Here is a 21431-nt window from a genome sequence, read left to right as displayed (position 1 = left end):
ACTACTTCCGGTTTCAATATTGTGTTGTTTTACATGTGGTTGTATTTATAAACACCAACACGTGTTTTTTTTTTTATTTATAAACAAACTCACGTGCTTTTTGTCACAAGTTATTACATAAATCATACAACAAGAATCATCGTCACCACTTGATTATGTAATGGAAGAGAAATACTAACGACACCATTGCTCAAAAGAAGTATAAATCTCAATGCATCACTACAACCGATATAAGTTTCAGCTGGTCAACTCTCCTCTCTTAGCATGCCTGGGACTCTGAGGGATTTTTAGCCTAACCCAGGCCTCCTAGCTTACCTGGAGCTCTGAGACTTGCTCTCTATTTAGCTTTCCTGGAGTTTTGTGGTGATTTAACCATTCTTTTATCTTGCGTGGGGCTTTGAAAAATTCTTAAGAACAACCACCCAGCTTCCCTAGAACTTCGTGGTTTTTCTTTGTCCCCTTAGCTTGCGTAGAGCTTCGCGGGACTCAACCTCTCTTTGCTTGCGTGGAGGACTAAAAATCCTAACTCATACTCACTCAGCTTGCCCGGAGCTTTGTTAGAATCCTTCCCTAGGCTACATATGCCTTAAAACGGCTATTTACCCCAACTTAGTAAATTTTGTATTACTGATTCTGTGTTATATTGTTTTATGAGAAAACTTTTGTAATAAAAGGTTGTGGAAAAATATTCCGTGTGCAAATCGCTCTACCTTCTGCCTCAACAAGATAATTCTAACATATTGAATCCCCATAGTTTGGAAGTCTATTGCCGTTTTACAACATGGAACGAAAAGTTTCTTGTTTAGTATTTGAGAAATAATACATATTAGTGAAATATTATGTGTTGTTGATATGTTCCTCATTGTCAAAGAATGTATATTCAAGAGAACATTATTTTGCTTAGATGACAAATTGAGAAGTATGAAGACCATAGCAAAAGCATTATTTAGTATACTCAGTAGTATTTTGTAGTTACTAGAAAATAGCACAGAGAATTTTTTTACCCTTTATTTGATTTTGTTTTAAAAAAAGAATCATTCACAAAGGAAAGAATTTGTTATAGTGATATGCTAGAAATCTATCACCATTGTCAATAGTGACTTTCATAGAATGAAAACTGTAAGTGATAGGGAGAAAATCTTTAATGAGTGATAGCTGTAAGAGATAGGGAGAAACTTTTTTAAGGGCGAAAACTGTAAGAGATAGGGAGAAACTTTTTAAGAGCGAAAACTGTAAGAGATAGGGAGAAACTTTTTAAAGAGCGAAAACTGTAAGAGATAGGGAGAAACTTTTTAAAGAGCGATAATTGCAAGAAATAGGTAGAAACTTTTTAAAGAGCAATAACTGTAAGAGTTAGGGAGAAACTTTTTAAGAGTGAAAACTGTAAGAGATAATGAGAAACTTTATAAAGAGCGAAAACTGTAAGAGATAGGGAGAAACTTTTTAAAGAGCGATAATTGTAAGAGATAGGGAGAAACTTTTTTTAAAGGCAAAAGCTGTAAAAGATAGGGAGAAACTTTTTAAAGAGTGATAACTGTAAGAGATAAGGTAAGACATTTTTAAGACCGAAAACTATAAAAGATAGAGAGAAACTTTTTCAAGAGCGATAACTGTAAGAGAAGGGATAAACTTTTTTAAGAGCGAAAACTGTAAGAGATAAGGGGAAACTTTTTAAAGAGCTAAAATTGTAAGAGATAGGAATAATTTTTTTCCTAAGATGAATTCAGCGTCGAACAATGGACAAAAAATTAACAAACTGTTTGGCATTAGACCAATAATGTTCCTTAAACGCTTGATATTAAACCACAAACCTAATTTTTATTCGTACGATTGAAAATGAAATGAATTTCTTAAGCTTAATATACCACAGTTATGCCCTTTAAGCTAGAGAGGACGGATGATTGAATGAAAGCGAATGATTATGAAATAAAACTTTGTGTGATCTCCCATCAGGAATCGATCCCAGAACCTCGTATACCATTAAACCAAACATTAGCCTTAAAGCGTTTGGCAATGAACCAATCGTTAAACTTACTTGTCTAACATTAAACTTACAGTTATCAGATTGGACGAGATTTGTTATTTGTTTGCTTATAATTGGTTCATTTACAGGATCGAGGCTACAGTTTAACGTGACATATGAAACACATGAGCTCTTGCAGGGAATCGAGCCCGGATCTTGCGCATACAAGATAACATTATTTAGCCATTTAGCAACCAGTTTTAAAAAAGAACTAAACTCTTTGTGCAACAGCCTTTTACGATGTCAGAACTTACTAACCAGCTTGTGGTACTCATACCCTAGGATGATGTGACGTCCGCACTTCGGCTCCAGGTGGTCTTTTTAGACTGGAGTTCGCTATTTCTTTCTTTGAAGTAACTCCCCAATTGTCCTCACGACACAGGGTAGACGAAATAATACCAACACTACTTGGTGAGTACGAACGGTCCAGCAACCATCTTTTGTCTGACCAGACCAAACACTGCTTGACTTTGCTGATTCCTTCAGAAGTGGTATTCCAATGTCGCTAAGGCATTGGTACTTAGATACCCCAAACCAAGGGTAAAAGAAAAAAGATAAGAAAAAATGAAATGAAATCTTTGAGTTTTACGTCCCAAGGTTATGCCGGTTAGGCTAAAGGAGACGGTGATGATGAGTAATGAATGAAATGGTGGAATGAAGAAAGTGGGAGGAAACGGGAGAACCCCGAGAAAACCCACGAGCACGGTGTTTGTCCACCACAAAAAAAAGTAACTCTGTATATACTTCCCTATTTCTCCATAATGACGTCTCTTCTTCATACTAATAAAACACAAAGCGCAAATAAAGCAACGGAAGTGCAGTTTTCCCCCTTCGACTTTCTATAATCCCCCTTCCAAACTTAAAGATACATTCCTTACCTATTAACGCTGACGGCAAGAATATTGAACAGTCTAATAGCGGCGAGAATTCTCTCTCTCTCTCTCTCTCTCTCTCTCTCTAAAAAGGAAAGAAGGGGAACAATCATGAAAAGATGACTAAACCCTGTTTGCTTGTGCTTTTTTTTTCGCCCGTATCCAGACAGACGTAACTCCGTAATTCCCTCTACTCTTCAGAAAATTCCCTGAAGGAATCAGAATCTGATAAGAGTCAATGGAGAAAAGACGAGGGGAATAATACTAGCAAGGTGGGAACATTGGAACATTCGGAGACAATTAAAAAAATGTGTTCCTTTTCCCAGTCAGTCAGACCAACTGAATCAATACCAAGCTTTACGTCACTCGACCAACTATTATAAACGATCGTTTGTATCTCCATTTACGTATTGCGTCTCCCGGTATCCCTTTGTGCCATTTCAATGGAAAATAAAAGAGGGCGCTACTGGCTCTGTATTATCAATGTTGCCAGTTAGTATTAACTCAAAGATCAGTGTTGCTTCTTTTCTTTTTCTTTAGAGTTATTGATTTTGGCGTTAAGGAAATGTGTCTATACCAGGGGCGCACCCACACGGATGATATACTGGGCACGGACCCCTCCCCAGAAAAAAATACTTCGTAAATCAAAATACATTTGTTTGCTTTCTCAATAAAACAATACTTGTTTAACAGCGAAATGATTGATGTAGCATGAAATTTTGATCTTACACTTTGTCTGTACTCTTTCTCTCATAAAAACATCGTGTCTTGCAGGATTGGACTCCTTTTTAAAACTCGGACCCCTCACAACAAAAATTTCTGGATGCGCGTCTCTGGATGCGGATTGGAAGTCTTATAGAACATCTGGGTCCGTCCGTCCGTCCGTCCGTCTGTTGACAAGTGTCAGAACAAAAATTGTACGAGAAGGGCTTTCAGGAATCGATTCAGCATCCCAAGAGTATGTGCCATTTCGTCCCTTAACCTTTTTATTCAAGCTGGAAGTGAAAGAAATCAACCATTTCCGGTTTCCAAGTTGGGTACTATAGAGACAATGCAGTTCCACCCCCCACCCCCCTTCGACATTCCATAATCCCCTTTCCAAACTTAAAGATACATTATTTACCTATTAATGCTGACGGTGTAAGAAGTAGCGAGATGCGTTTTTAATAATAATAATAATAATAATAATAATAATAATAATAATAATAATAATAATAATAATAATAATAATAAATTCAGCATCCCAACAACCCTAACTCTTTAGTAAAAGCGAAAATAGTAGAAATTTACTGTAACTTCCGGTTTCAATGCTGATATCCATAGAGCAAAATCGATCAGAGATAGTGAAAAACGCTTTTTATATTGTAAGGATCCTCACATCATAACAAGAGCACATGACAACACAACACGTGCTATTGACTGTCAACAGCCTAGCAGACAAGAAGCCGACACGAAAAGCACCGAGGAACGCCGAAAGAAGACGGACCTCACGGAAGGTTGATTGATTTTGAGTTTTACGTCCCGTTCAGCAGCGAGGCTATATGAGACGTGGACCTACTGATTAACGTGGAATCCGAACCACATGAGCTCCCGGGACCTCACGGAAGGACCCGAAGAGGACAGATAAAAGGTGGACCACCGAGGGAACCATCATCAGTCGACCAACTGATCGCCTAACCTTTATCTTCCTATGTCACTGTGGACTAGGAGCACCTCTTCCTTTACCCTATGTCGCACTGGACTAGGGATCCCATCTTAAACTTATAATCCGAATCTAACCTACAACCTGCCCAAGTGTTTTGGAAACTGCCATGAGTGGAAGGGTCACCCGGCAAAACATTTAACATTCCTTCACTTGGTCATTGAAGAGGAGACATTGAATTAGAAACACTTGTATTTATCAGATTTTATAATAAAATTTGGTGAAGGGAAAAATCGTACGGACCATCATTTAGACTCTACCTATCCAGGGCGCTTCCTTCCTTCCCTTCCTCAGATAGTGTGTTCACCGACGGACATCATCCTTCATACGTGACGCGCTAACATGCGATAGAAGGCGAAAGCTAAGAAATCTAATTCCTAATCCTAATCCTATATGGATTCAGCGTCCCAATAATAACTTTTATCTTAACCTTTATCTCTCTACTCAAACCTGAAGTGGTGTAAATCTACACTCTCTGCTAACAACATTAAGTCGTCATGGTGAAGAAACTAATAGAAAACGAAAAGTAGATTTTGATATTGTAAAATTTTGCTAAAAGCAGGTTGGTAGTCCTAAAATTCACAAGTTCCTTAAGTGTGCAAGTCCTAAATTGTATTGAATCCCACACACACTATGTAGTCTTAAAATACAGAAGTTCTTTAAAAATCAACTAGATGTATAAGTCGTGAACTGCCCAAGTTCTAAAATGCAGAAATCTTTTTAAAAATAATTTAGGTGCACACGTCCAAAATGCAGTTATGAACGTTACCCTCTCCAAGCCGGGTGAATCCTTGAGCAGCATTGGAACAAGGGTAGAATGAGAACAATTTTCCCTCTCACACGGCGGCGATGAAACCCGGACTGCCTAGTTGGTAGCTACCTAGGTATACACCGACTGGTAGCTATATTTAGTACCGACTATGACATCACTACTCTACAATCACAGGTAATTTCATTAATACTTCTCTCAGAACTAAATGAGAAACCCAAGACGAATAATATTCCGGATTTGTAATTTGAAAGTCCTAAATATTTTAATGTTGTGAAAGAAAATCCTGTCATCGCTAGCTTTTAATCTTTTATCCAAAGGTTTAGCATTTTCGCCTTTGATACGATATCGTTAGAAAGAGACACGTTTGATTTGGAAGTACAAGAGGTTCAGATCTCACGTAGTTCCACATTGTAAAGAAACGAAGAGTTTTTCCTTCGCTCTACCAAGTGAATGCTGGACTAGTAACTTTTAAAAAGGAGCTGGTCAACTTCCTTACGAAAAATCCTTTGTACCTTTCGTTGTTTCGTACCTTTCCACTGTAAAGCGAGTGTAAAAAAATATATACATATTGTTATTTTTATTAAAGATCTTCATTTTAGTGCAATGGGCGTGATACCCTTTGAAACAAGTTCCGCATTTTATCCTCTTTTTTTGTGCTCTTTAGACAGTAATAATAAGGTGATATTAAGCGGAACGGAGATCGTTTTCAGCCTGAGTGCTAATTCAAACAAATCTCCAAGCTCCATTGTGAGAAAAGCACTGTGGTGGACTGCACGATAAAAAGGAATACCGAAACAAACCATCACCTGGTTTTTCCACTTCCATCTTGTCAAAAGAGTTCCGGGTGATGCATTGCATTTTCTTTCTTCTTCTTTTCTTTTCTTCTGCACAGGGACCGTGCCTCGGTCTTACATGAAACAGGCAGGCAGGATACCAATGAAGATAGAGAAGAAACAAAATGTTTGTTGTTGAAGTCCTGCTGAGCGGTGCCTGGTGCTCTCTAGATGTGATTGATGGAACTTTTGCCAAGATGAAGACGGGTAAACACAAACGGCGCCGCAGTCCCCAGGAGGCGCACAAAAGAAATTAATATTGCTCCAGGTAGAAAGAAAAGAAAAGAAAAGAAAAAATAAGACAAGCGATATGACGTAGTCCATGTCATGATTGTTATAGAAAAGAAATTTGTATCAGTTGCATCATGATCATGTAATGTAGCGTGTCAGTACCAACTGGTTTGGAATCCTGTAAAGGCAGCCAAATCTCATAAAGTAATCTTATTAGTAGGAGTTCTAGTGAAGTATGCTTTATTATTATTATTATTATTATTATTATTATTATTATTATTATTATTATTATTATTATTATTATTATTATTAATAATAATAATAATAATAATAATAATAATAATAATAATAATAATAATAATAATAATAATAATAATAATAATAATTGAAGAATGTCTTAACTGGATTTTTAAAAATGCCTCAATAAGTTTTAATGAAAAGTTGCATGGAAAAGCAGTGTTTCTCAAAGTGTTGTATGGACTACACCCTTGTCTCCTTCGAAACCAAATTTATCACATTGTTTTCTTTTTGCCATATACCGCAATACTTATATTTTAAAAAACGGTATTAGTTAAAGTTCCATTAATTTTACATTGGTATCAATGGAAGAAAGTATGTATATACAGAATTAGTTTTACAGATAATTGAAGGCTATCGAAAAATTAAAGGCTAATTAAATGGTATAATCTATATCTGTTCCAGATATTTAAGTATTTTATACGAGGTGTATTCAAAAAAAGAACTTTTGCTACCTATACAATCTATATGGTTCATCTTACAACATGTTAAGCACTGTCCAACCTAAAACAGCCACTTCTACTTTCAATAAACGGTTTCCAAGGTTTCTTCCATTTTTAGAAAGCCTCGTGGAACACACTTTCTGGAATGGCATGCGCATTGTCTTGATTCTCTTGTAAGGTTCAAAAATGATATCTTTTCAAACTGGTTGTGTAAGTTCGGAAAACAGGAAGATGTCTGTTGGAGCTAGGTCCGAAGAATAGGATAGATGGGGCTCAACGCGAGTCTGATATTTTGCCAGATAAGTACGAATGTGGAACGACGTGTCAGCTAGCGCAGTGTTCATAACGTATCATCCAAGTCTAGTTTTCCCACAATTCAAGTTTCTTAATGCGCACAGCATCCATTCAAATTATTGCAAATTTGTGTAGAAGTGAGTGAGGTTTACTTTTTAACTTACCATAAGAAATGGATTAAATCTATTATATATGATAATGTTTTCGACTATATTCTGATGCTTTGGACAAATTTACACTATGTGTTACAGTAATTTTGTATGGTATTTTGTTGATTTCAGAGCAATATAGACAGCAGGATGTTTGAACTTCAGAACTTGTGCAGCTATAGATGATTTTTTTAAGGGTTTCTGCATGTTGATCATTTTAAGGACTTCGGTCTTGAACCTTGGAAAAGAATGAAGAAACTTAATCGGATAGAACTTGAATCTAATGAGGAAATGATAGGAGTAGTAGGAGGTAATGAACGATTTTGAAGGTAAGTAGAAAAAGGGAAAAGAAGCTGGTTACATTCTCATCGGAAAATAAATTCTATTCTCAGTTATGTGATGGATGATATGGTGAACAGAAGAGACTCGCTGCTAACGCTTTCGCCTTTAGTACAAGCGGCCCCGGGTTCGATTCCTGGTGGAAACACTTGGTCGAAAAAGTGTAGAAGCTTTTTCAGTCCAGCTATCCTGCATAAGCTTTTCCTGAGTTTTTTTCTCATTTATACCAGGCAAATGCCAGGATAATACCTAATCTCCTTCCTTCCACATTCCTTTCTTCCTCTTCTATTTCCCCGGATAGTGTGATCGCCGAGGGACATCATCCCTCGTACATGATGGGCTAACATGCCCATAGATGCCAGAAGCCCAAAAATCAAATTTCTCATCCTAATCCTGAACAAAAAGTGAGAAAAAAATGAAATCTAAATTTTACGTCCCATAATTATGCCGGCTAGGCTAAAGGAGACGATGATGATGAGAAATGAATGAAATAGTGCAATGAAGAAAGTGGGAGAATTCCGAGAAAACGCAAGCACACGGTATTTGTCCACCACAAAGCTCACTTGGCGCGAGCTGGGATCGAAACAAGGACCTAATGCACCATAGGTGAACGCTCTACCATTAAGCCATCGTGGTCCAAGAACAGAGAAGGAGGGAAGAATACAATTATGAAGCGGTCAGATGAGGATCGTACAGCGTGAAATCTTATTTCGCTACCGGACGTCTACCAACTGTAGCAGAATAATTATGGTGATAATATCAAACAGCTAACAGTAGATTCGAAATTGACCACAACCTTCGCTAGACTAGACGAAGAAGAAAGACGATACACGTAAAACAGTGGGAGAAAACTTTCCAAAAGAAAAAGGAATTCACTTTTTACAATAAAAATATATTGGTTTTCATCTCTTACTTTTGCTTTTATGTGGATTACATTTCAAGGACATCTGAAAACCAACACCAAAGTCACGTATAGGAAGAAAAATGTGGGCTTCTTTGTTTTTATTACATCTTGTGCTTTTCGTCTATCTATCCTTCTCCAGTCCATCAGAAACAGAAGAGCTGGGAGACATAGAATAAAAAAAGTAAGTCGAAAAAAAAGAACGATGCAAAAGACCATAATGGCGGGTAAGTAATATATACATACGGTAGAGAAAAGAGACTGTAGCTATAAGTTAAGTAAACATTATAGGTGGCTGGCCTTTAAGAAGAAACGAAAAAAAAAAAAAAAAGACAGTTCGCTTGGTTTTGAATGTCAATGATTTTTGTTTGAGCAAAGGACATTCGGTGGTGCATGTCCTGTTAAGTTACTAGCTGGAAATTGATTCTTGTTGACTTTCGATGATGTAGTTCCACCGTGTGTGTGTGTGAGTGTGTTGTTATAAAGAGAAAAGAGTGTGATATGTTTCTTCTGTAGTTAAAAGACAACCTTTCGGTTTTTATTGTCCAACACTTAACTATTATTGCCTTCTTGTGGTGATGGAAGGAAAAACAACTTCGGACAACATCACTAATAAAAATCGTTCGAAAATACTGATGATTTTAAGATGGGTGTGGTACCTTCGTCACTTTTCTTATATGTACACATATATCTGTATTCTCTTCCAATCCTTCTATATATATATATATATGTTGCAGACCAGAAATGGAATTTGAAACCCAAAAGTAAGGGCGTCTCATCTCACTACTACATTCAGTGCGTATATTTTATTTTATGTCTTCGACAGGTGATAAGTTTTACATAATTGCCAGACCACAAGAAAAAAAATCCAATCCTTCGTCTTTTTCTTCCTTTTCTTATTTCAAGTGTAAGACTTTTAGTTGTTAGTGTACCAAGCACAAGAAGAGAAAAAGCAAACCACTAACCTCATGAATTTCTTTCTTTCAGGTCTTCAATTAAACTTTTCCTTTTATTACCAAACATGACACAGCCCTGGTAACACGCCTTTTCTACTTAACTGCAATGCAAAAGAGACTGGTATTGGGAAGTGACATGTTTTATATTTATGGAGCCGGTGTTTCTTACATGTAATTATCACCTTGTATGCAAATAAGTTGATAATGTATTGCTGCACATTAACATCAGTAACTGAATCTTTTTATTTCTGTGCAACTGAAAGCTGGACAGCAACGTGAGGTTTGTCTTTGATTGTTGTTACCTTGTAGAATGACATTTCGCAAACATTCCTTAAATCTTTTCAAGCAGAGAAACCAAAAATCTATTGAGGAGTTAGTGAGAAAGAGATCTTCGAGGCGAGACTAAGAACAAGGCGAGAAAATGATATATTTTAAAGTAGGTATTTGATGCTTCGATGAAAAAACCAAATCTGACTGGGTTAACTTTTCTTTAGAAGCAATATTGCAATATACAGGCGTGTTAGAAACACACCGTATACATTTAAAATGAAATCTTTGAGTTTTACGTCCCACGCTTATGCCGTGTGGGCTAAAGGAGACGGTAATGATGAGAAATGAATGAAATGGTGTAATAAAAGTAGGAGGAAACGGGAGAACCCCGAGAAAACCCACCCACATGGTGTTTGTCCATCATAAAGCCCTCTTGGCGCGAGCTGGGATCGAACGAGGAACCCCATATACCAGAGGTGAACGCTCTACCACTGAGCCACCGCGGCCTCCGTATGCATTAAGTTGTGTTGAAATGTTAAAAATCTGGACTAAATCAATGTGCTAGATCTTCACAAAATACTATAGCAGGGGTGCCCACAAAGGGGGCTATGACGCAAACTGAGTCATTGAAATATGGGGGGGGGGGTAAAAATCTATATAAATATGTTTGAGGGGGAGTAAAAATTAATCGAAAAGATTTTTTTTTTCATGGAAGAACACCTACGGATAGACAATTGAGGGCGGGGGTGCATCATGGACATGAGGGGGATGGGCACCACTGACTATAGTACGTAAAATAATATTGGAATCAGTCCAAAGAAACATTCAATATACCACTGAAGACAACACACACAATGATCTGATAAGATTACTCCACTTCAATAGGTTTACTCACAATCTTCGTTAAACACACAATAATCGAAATATCTAAGTTTAGTAGGAACATTCTCAATATATGGATTTAACCCCAACACGAAAGCCATCACAAACTTTACCTTATTTACACAGGATCTCTAACTACTAAAAACCTCATAATAAAAACTGTTAAATGCATAATGAAATTTACTCGAAATGTTCTTTAATGGACTTTAAAATAGTATTGCATATGGCATTGATCAACAATGCTTATCCCAGCCACCACACATCCTGGGATACTGCTAACGTAGTGATAACAATATCGTTATAGTTATCCAATACCCTACAGAATCGGGTATTGATAGAATAGTGATAACAATATCCTTATAGTTGTCCCAACCATCTAAATCTTGTGATATTGCCAAAATAGTGATAACAATATCCTTATTTATCCCAACCACCTTGGGGTGTTGCCAAAATAGTGATAACAATACTCTCATCGTTATCCTAACACCCCAAATCCTAGGATGTTGTTAAAATAGTGATAATTGATAACAATACCTTTATAGTTACCCAAACACTCTAAATCCTTGAATATTGCTAGAAAAATGATAACAGTACTGGTATTGTTGTCCGGCCATTCTGTATCATGGTGTAGTGATAAAATAATGTCAACAGTACATATGCTATATGGTTGTCCGAGCCATTCGAAATGCAAGGAAGACAGAGATGTTGTGCATGTAATATTTTACATTTTCGGAACCTCTACTTGCATACAATGGCGACTCTTGAGGGTAGTCACATTGATTTAGAAAACTAAATTTTATGGCTACAAGCAGAGATGAGGTGTCAGTGGGTCGTGGGTCAAGTGGATTAAGATTTGTTAACGGGACCCATTGTCACCAACCACTCACCGTGATCCACCACGACCCACTGATCCACTCTGCTCAGGGCATTGTAGGCAGCATCCTCTGAACTCTGGTGAATTTGTCAACATTTTACTTTCCAAACTTCCACTTTTCTTCCTTTTTAATTTGTTTCTGGTTCAGTATAAGTAAAAAAAAAAAAAAAAAAAAAAAGTTTATTCAAGGAACGTTCAGTACCTCATGTAAACAAATACACGTGGTGATTGTTTGATTTTATTGGTTAGAGAGCCTTAGAACACCCATGCGGCAGAAGAAAATAGTTCTTGCTTATAAGGCTCATTACCAGAATTCCTTAGAATTAGACAACAGAAACAACCTTTTATCTAAGAACTAAATTAAATTAATGCAATAAAAGAGAATACACATGCATTAAAAGTGGTTTTGACCCAACTTTAGCGCGAATTACAGTTAACAATATGGTCACATGCGGGGAATAAGTAAAATATCGACAGAGTACAAGCACGTGCTTCTCGAAAGAAGCGCTGACCGATAGCCAATCATCCGATGACGGGCGGAGTAATACAATTCTACAATGTTTACATCAGGATCAGAAGGTTCGTTGAATGTACTTTAGGTTTCTGTTTACTTACCTGAGATAAGTATATCTAAGTGAAAAAACAACGTCAGGCACTTTTGGATATTGATATTTCTAATTGTAATGATAACAATAGGACTTACTACTTGACTTTCGAGACACAGTCAAATTTTACTTTTTTTCCTTTACGTTGGCCTATTTTACCTTGATTTGAAACTTTTAAATTTCATCGTATTTTCCACTGGAAAGTATCTGTAATTTAACAATGAAATAATTACATATGATAAATAAATTGAAATTCATCACAATATGGATCCATGACAAACACTTTACCATTTAATATCGTAAAGGTCAGGTCCATCGGTATTGTAACAGAGCGGTGCTTGAGCGATTGACCATAGAAATACAAACTCCGATTAGTGATAATTTCACAGGCCTGTTTTATTACAAGTGTAAACTCTTTATAGTCAGTGGAGAGGAGGGCTTGGATCATGGGTCAGAGTTGATGACGATGGGTTTTGAAGGGTGGTGGTTCAGAGTGGGTCATGGGTCAAGAAGCTGATACAAAAATTAGTACTTTAGGTAAGTTTTCTTCCCTTTACATATAGCGAACACATACACATATCTACCTATCCATATCTATCTATCTATCTACCTATCTTATATATATATATATATATATATATATATATATATGTGTGTGTGTGTGTGTGTGTGTGTGGATGGATGGATGGATATACATAGATAGATAGATATAGTACATACCTCCCTCATCCGCTTGCATAGAAACCTCGCCAGTAGTATAGACCAATAGACCATAGTTTTGTTCAAGGAAAAACAAGCAACTTAGCGTTGCTTGAAAAATGTACTTACAGATAGGAATAATATAAACAAAAGTAAATATTATTTAATCAGTGTAAATCTCTATTTTTAACCGAACTATTCAAGTTTTCCACCTACGGTTGCGAAAATAAGGTCGCATAAAAAGAAGTGAATGGGCTTTTTAAAGAAGAGAAAGAAGAATAAATTGAGTTGATTTTGAGTTTTAGCGTCTCTTTAAGCAGCAAGGCTATATGAGACGTGGACCTACTGATTAACGTCGAATCCAAACCCCATGAGCTCCTGCTGGGAATCGAACCCGGGTCTCCCACGCCAAAGGCGCGTACGCTAACCTTTGAGCCACAAAAAAAAAAAAAAAAAAAAAAAAGAATATGAATGGAATGAATTCATTGGATTCAATCGTGTTGCTTCACAGACGTTGATCAATTTTAGTACATTTTTAATTCTTTTCTTTTTCCTCCAATACTGCAGAAATGAAAAAAAATATCTAAAAAATATTATTTTATGAAACAGTTTGTGTGGTACCCAATGTCAAAGATTACTTCTTCGAATCAATTGTGATGTAATAAGTTTACACAACAAACTGAGCAACGAAGAAAAATATCTGAAAAAAGCATTGCTTACTTTACTTAGTAGCATTTTATGCCTACCAGGCACGTAACTAGATGGGGACTAGGGTTCCTTCTCCTTCCCAAAACACAATGCATCATTATGTGTTCCTTTAATACAAAAAATATAATTTAGATATTTCTATTAAGTCAATTGTAATAAATTCATTGTATTTCCCGTCTAATTTCATTAGCCGTTTTCGTGGGCGCAACGCAAAATTTGCATATTTGTTTGCGGTAAACAGCATAGCAATTGTAATTGATTTTTGCCTTTTTGCGTTGCGTTACTGTACACAAAGTTTGCGGAGACTGATAAGTGTATGGATTGGAATGTGCCTCGAATCAATTAGGGAGCTAAAGTGAAGAGGTAGGAACTGTCTTCGGCAGCATTGGTGGTGGTGGTGGTGGGGGGGGGGAGACTGGTAAGACCGTTCCCATTATTGTTTTAAGCGATGTTGAAAATATTTATGAAGTTGAAAAATAAGGCTGTAGAGGATCAGGGGAGCAGAGTTGTCTTCAGAGAGAGACGGGCAGATTTGAGGCTTATTCTGGCGGAACATCAATTACTCTCACTTTCCTTTGTGGTAATCGGACACAAATCATCTCATTTCTCCATCAAAAAACACATTTCGAATCGGATTATTGGGGGACAGTCCCCCCAGTTGCAAGATTGGAGGAACAATGTCCCCTTCATTGCCCCGGGATTTGCGCCATAGGGAGAGGGTGAGAATTACGGATATTAGATATGAGCAATTATTGATACAAGAGAAGTCTAGAATGTTACGACTTTGGCTCTTCTAGCATATTTATGCCCCTCTTCCAAAATGTTGTGGCTGGTTGAGGCCCTGGTTGCGGCTCCAAAAATTACACGTTCAAATTTTAATATTACCTTTCAATTTCTGCAATATTTGAAAAAGAAAATATTGGGAACAGGTTGATAAGCACTGTTACAGCATACCGGCGTGTGCAAGTGTAAAGGTCTATATATATATATATATATATATATATATATATATATATATATATATATATATATATATATATATATATATATATATATATATATATATATATATAAAAAGAGTCCATATATGTAAAAGTAAATAAATCACTTTGAATTATTCGCGTATGCATGAACAGCATACACATTTATCATAGCCCATGTAAGAGTAGGTGACATTTTTTTAGCAGTAATTAGCTACCGGTGTGTGCAGCAGATAGAAAGAACGATTCTCAATATCTTTGTCTGGTTCTATAACGAGAAATCGTTCTTTGGTTCAATCGGTATTCCTATCTCTTAAGAGAAGAGGAAAGAATTAAAAAAAAAAAAAAAGTTCTGTTCTTGAACTCTAAGAAGACACTTGCCTGGTCCACCCTTTGGGAAGATCAAAGAGACCGCTTCTGTTCTTACGTGTAATCTCTATTGCCAGGTCTTAAGACTGATGACGTTGAAGCAGACGAAGGAACCGCTTTGTTGCAAGGACCAAGAGAGTCCGTCAGAGTCTGTGCAAGATGTATATGAAAGAGAGAATAAAGTAGTTTCTTTGTTCAAAACGTGTTGGAAGAAAAGATTTAGTGATTTATTTTCATTATTGAATGCAATGGTCCAGCAGGAATCCATGATCGTTGTTATATTAAAGCAGTCCTACATATAAAAGTAAAGGGGGTTCTTGGTTACCGATTTGACCACAATGCTATTTTAACCCTCAGAACGTTTGGATCCCACAAATCACCAAGATCAGATCATTTTTCACTCTTGTATACTTCTTGTAACATGTTTTAAAAACAGTAGCAGCTATAGGCACCGACTACGTGGGTGCTCCGGAGCTCAAGTACCCATTGGAGATATTAAATGGGTGCTGAGCACCCATTGAATTTTTGCATTGGAACTAACTTCGAAATTACATTTTCATGCGGTGAATAATAAAAAGAAACCAAAGTGCATGTGGTCCCTTGTTAAATTTTGGATAGAAGGTATAAGGATGCATATGTGTTGAATAATAAATTCATCAATACCTATTTTAGACACTTCAGGTTTACGCATATCGAGGATCGAGCGATATAACATTACAACGATAATAATAAAGCGTGAGTGTAATTTTGTATAACTATTTCTTTTTTGTAAAAAAAAAAAAAAAAAAAAAAAAAAAAAAAAAAGAAAAAAAGAAAACGTGGTGTTTCATGTTAATTCATATTTTTAAAAATGTAAATTGCTTTACGTAAATTACAAGGCACTTGAATTATTTTTTATTTTCACTGAAATGATCGTCAAATGTTCTAAATCTAAAGATTTGACTGTAATCATTATTAATTTAATATTTTTTTTCTAAACACGTTTGAAATTCACAAACAAAATCTTTAATGTTTAGGATTTTTTTTTTCAATTTGAAATTGAGGAAATGTGCTAAAACAAATTGAAATAAAATTTTGTTTTTGCAATTTAAAAAATAATTACACGGTTAATTTCATTTCAGAGATCTTGATAGTCTTTCTCGCCTCTAAGGGAGAATTTGGAGAACATTAGTTTATTGAATCTACAAAAAACTAAACGGCGTGACAAACATCTTGGCATTTGAATGCGACGCTCCAAGTTCCCTTTAAATGCTGCTAGCAAATGAGAGGCCAGCGGTATTGCCACGTTTATTTTGTACACATCCACGTCTATCCACTGCTATCTGATCGCGCTGTAGTTCGTCTGCTTAGCCATAGCTACACCTCGTAACACTTGGCAACGTCGCGTCAGAGCTTGCCTTTTATTCGTTTAGCTGAAATGCCAAGATGTTTGTCATAGGCCTTACCTATAAATTATTGATCATTTTGCCCTACTTCTGCTGGTGTTATAAGATTATTCATATTATTTGATTGTAGTTTTAGTATTTTGTATATGTTATAGCTGTGTGTTCTAAGAAATTGTTTCCAAAGGAAATCCGCTATGATTTCGTTTTGAGAAATATGGTAGTTTACCACCAGAATCACATGTCCACGTGCGTATGCAGAGGTTGTGAAACAAAGTTATTTCTCACGCATATCTTTTGTGTATATACATATAAAATCTGTGTTACGCAAATGTTACCACGATTCTAGAAGGGAACTTCCAAGTACATTGTTCAGTACAAGATGCGGGCCGCAATGCAGTATAATACTTCTTTACACACATTTTAACCAAAAGAGGAAAGATCCCCTTGTTTTGTATTCAATATTCTCATAAATTTTCAGTTCCTGAAAAGAACAGCAAGCGTATGGGGGGAAAAACTGCAGTGCAGTGTTGAAAAGAAAGAAAAAAATAAATATAAAGACTGGGGGGTAATAAAAAAAAAAAAAGAATTATAGCACAAAGTTTCTACATTTCTTTTTAGTAAAGAAGAAGAAGAAGAATGGATTAAGATATCTTTTCCCCTCGAACACACTTGTCATTATCTGTAGATTGTCTTTTGTTTCGTTTCTTTGCAAAGGTCATTTTCAGAGTGACAAACTGACGTCAGTGAACAATAAGAACCTGTTTGTCCCCTCCATGCAGGGTGAAATTATAGTGATGATAGATGATATACAGTAGTTTGATTTATACGAGCTTCTATTTCCGAATGTTATGTATGAATTTTGCGTTAAATTTCAACTGAGCTTCATATTCGTTTGATTATAACTCACTAAAGTTCAATTAATATAATGTTTTATTATTTTAAAAAAATCCATGTGACTGGCAAATTAAAAGAATTGAAAACTATTGACAATATATATCGTTATCGATAGATACCGTTATCACGAGCAACTTATCTGCTTTCGATTTCGAGCCACTTTGAAAATCGGCATTTATTTTCGCGTTTCTAAACGGCTGAAAACGGAAAGCCCCTAGGTGACTTGTGATAACGGTAACTCACGTAATATAATATTGTCTAGGGCGCTCTTATTCCATATTTCAATTATATTTGATCTATTTGAAGATATCACATTAGAGATCTTGAATTACTGTAAAATTAGAGGTATTTTAATTTCGCCGGGATGAGGCCTCTTAAGTAGACACCCTTCCTGCTTTCCAGGCTTGCCAACCATACGATAATTTACCGTGTTATACGATAATTTAAACCTTAATGGTATATACGATAATATCCTTGCTATAATAGGTGAGTATACGATAATTTTAGAATGTGCCTTTTTTTTAATTTTTGAATGTGCAAATAAATTATAGGTATGAATTAAATTGTATATTACAAAACATACGCACTGAGTTTTTTTTTTTAAACAGTCATTTCCACTCAAATACATCAATAACGGTTTGAAAGTTGACATACGGCAGCCCTGCATTCATTTTTTGACTTCAATTACGTTTACGAGTGGGTAGAAATGTAGTTATTGTTTAAAGTAATGTTAATAAGGATTTAAAAATGAAGTGAGGACAATGAGCCGATTTGTAATTCGAAACTGAAGCTTACTAGATAAGTTTATTACATGTTATTGATATTATTAGTAGTATTTTACTTGTTTCTCAGGAAAATTGATAATTTTGTTCTTTGAGGTTGGCAACCCTGCTGCTTTTCATTATGATACTACCAAAACGATAGTACACAGTACACAGATACAGGTTAGGTTAGGATTTAAATTTCTGAGCTTTAAGAGTCTTCATCCCGGCGAAATTAAAATACCGCTAATTTTGCAGTAATTATGTGATATCTTCAAATAGATAAAAGATAATCGAAATGTGGAACAAGAGCGCCCTAGACAATATTATTTTACATGAGAAACCGTTATCATGACTCACTTATCTGCCTTCGATTTCGAGCCATTTTAAAAATCGGCATTTATTTTCGCGTTTGTAAACAGCTGAAAACGGAAAGCCGCTAGTGATAACGGTACCTCACGCAAAATAATATTGTCTAGGGCGCTCTTGTTCCACATTTCAATTATATTTTATCTATTTGAAGATATCACATAATTACTGTAAAATTAGCGGTATTTTAATTTCGCCGGGATGAAGACTCTTAAGCGTCTATGGTCATGTTAGCCCGTTACGTATGTGGGATGACGTCCCTCGAAGGAAGGAGGAGACCTGGGTAGGGGGGGTATGTTAGGTATCATCCCGGCATTTGTCTGGTTTCAGTGAGGAAAAAGTTACTGAGGATGGCTGGCATGAAAAAGCTTTCTTAACACTTTTTGGTCCAAGTGTCCCCACCGGAAATCAAACCCGGTACCACTCGCACCAAAGACGAGAGCGTAAGAGACTGTGCTACTCAATGTGATACAAACCTAAAATTTTGATTATTCCTTAAAATTTAATTTATATTTAACTATAACACTCTGTAAAGATGAGACATATGTAAGTCTATAGATAATTTCAAGTAAAACAAAAATAACATGCTTGAAGATATATTCTGAATGCGTAGTTTTTGAGAAAATCGAGCAAAATGAATGTTTATGGCTTTTAAAAGTATATTATTCGATGTTTTGTTTGTTTTTATCCTAGCAGTGACGCACCTATCCATATCAGTAACACGCATACTTCTCAGAGTAACATACATAGTGCTTGTAAAACATGAACCCTATGTCAAGTGGCACCTAACTGAAATAGCATCGTATTCTATTAATTTCTTTAGGTATGGGCACCAGCATCGGTGGGCAAGAGAGTACAATTCCCACTCCTCTTGGATTTTTGAACGGTGTTCGTTTTTATGAAATACACGTCAAAACATATTAAATTTGCTTACTATTACACTACAATATTTAACTATACTATTTATTCTAGTCAGTAAAATTAAGCAAGTGCATAAATATTTGTTGTTTTACATCCAGCACTTATGGACATGGGTGTCCGAAAGGGGGTAGGGGGCCTGACACCCTCTGGCTCACGAAAATATCTTAAATTTCTTAAGATTTTCTTAATACAAATAAAAAAAATACCAAATGTAATATACTAAACGTAATCCGAAACGTAATATAAACAGGGAGATGAGCCCACCCTAGAAAGTTTTCTTCGGACGCCCATGCTTATGGATGCACTACTTCAAGTCTGAATATTGAATTCGCAAAATTTGGAAGTCTTAGTTTCACACTGTGAAACGATACTCACTTCTTATGTCATGAAAATGTGTATGCTTAGGTGGAGGAAAGGAGTTTAAAATGTATGCCAAAAATAAAGTATCTCGGGACATGTTAGGGAGATGAAATTTAGTATATAAACTCCCTATTAAAACTAAGTGAACACACTAAGTAAACTTTCTCACTCCAATTTCCTAAGCTAAATCATATTATGCTGCAGTTATCGTTTAAATATGAAATACAAACAACATTATGCTTTTGGGAAACTTCGTTAAAAAAAGAAAAACACCCACAGTGAACTTTTTCATAAGAAGTGACTTATGCCATATACTATCAGGGCTATTAATTAAATATTTTTGTCTGAGATATCAACAAAATCACGTGAGTTGTATTTGAGGAAATTGTAAAAAAAAAAAAAAAAAAAAAAAAAAAAAAAAAAAAAAGAGAGAGAGAGAGAGAAACATAACCCCTTCCACTCATGTTTGAGATAGAAAAGGTTTAAAACATAGAACAGATGTAATTTTCAGAAATCTCGCAAGGAAATGCATTACTCTCAAATTTGAATGTATTTTTTAACAAGCGAAATAGTAACGATTCAAATTTTATTTCAACCATATGAGAGACTGTCGACAATACTTCATATGTCATTTTATTATGTGTTTGTATGTGCGAATAATGTGTATGTATGTGTGTGTGTGAATGCATATGTGTGTGAGTCACAAGACAAATGTTCGCGTGGAGTAATCCAGTTCCCTACGCAATTTAACCCCTACTGTGAAGAAACTTCTGAAACAAAACAGCCGTAGAAACTGGGAGCTAGAGTTCCCTAGTTGAGGGGGGCGTAGGATTGACAATAGAAAAGAAAGTTACGACTTTGATACGTAAAAACCAAGTGATATAATGTGTTTGAGAGTTCTCTGGTCAAAGGGGGCGATGAGAGAGGGTGCAAAAACAGAAATAGCTACATATACAGTAAGATAGGGAGATTGGCCAAAAATAAATTGTTTCCAAGAATAAATGAACTTGTCAAGAATGAGAGAACGGGGCACGTACAAACACATAAGGATTGAGAAAGGGATGACTGCACCTCCCCTCCGATTGTAATGTCTCAATCACCACGCGTTATATAAATACCTGAGGAGAGACCTTATATTCCCAAAGCTGCCCTCATTCAACCCAGTAAGGGTTCTGGCCTTCTCAACCATCCTCTCACGATATAACCCTCAGGTTTATCCATACTTGTTTCACCCCCCCCCTCCCTACACTCGAGTTCCTATATGCTTGATCCATTATGCATGAGAATCGTTTGACCGTAATATGGCCTCTTTCCGGCGCGTCATCACACACCGCTTGTCTCAAGTTCCAACACCACACCACCCCCTGCTCTTCGTGGATTACAGATATCCCAACATATTTTTCATTTTCCAAAACCTAGCGGGGTGTGTATAGTTAATCTGCACGCCAGATCTTCGAAGTATACTTGAAGTATAGAAACGTTCTTGTGGTTAACAGATATTTGTATACATTGGTCTTCAGTTTTCAAATAGCATTCGATCTT

This window comes from Thermobia domestica, chromosome 4 (assembly GCF_964235325.1).
Source record: "Thermobia domestica chromosome 4, izTheDome1.hap1.1, whole genome shotgun sequence".
Taxonomy (NCBI): domain Eukaryota; kingdom Metazoa; phylum Arthropoda; class Insecta; order Zygentoma; family Lepismatidae; genus Thermobia; species Thermobia domestica.
Note: the sequence above shows the minus strand (reverse complement) of the source record.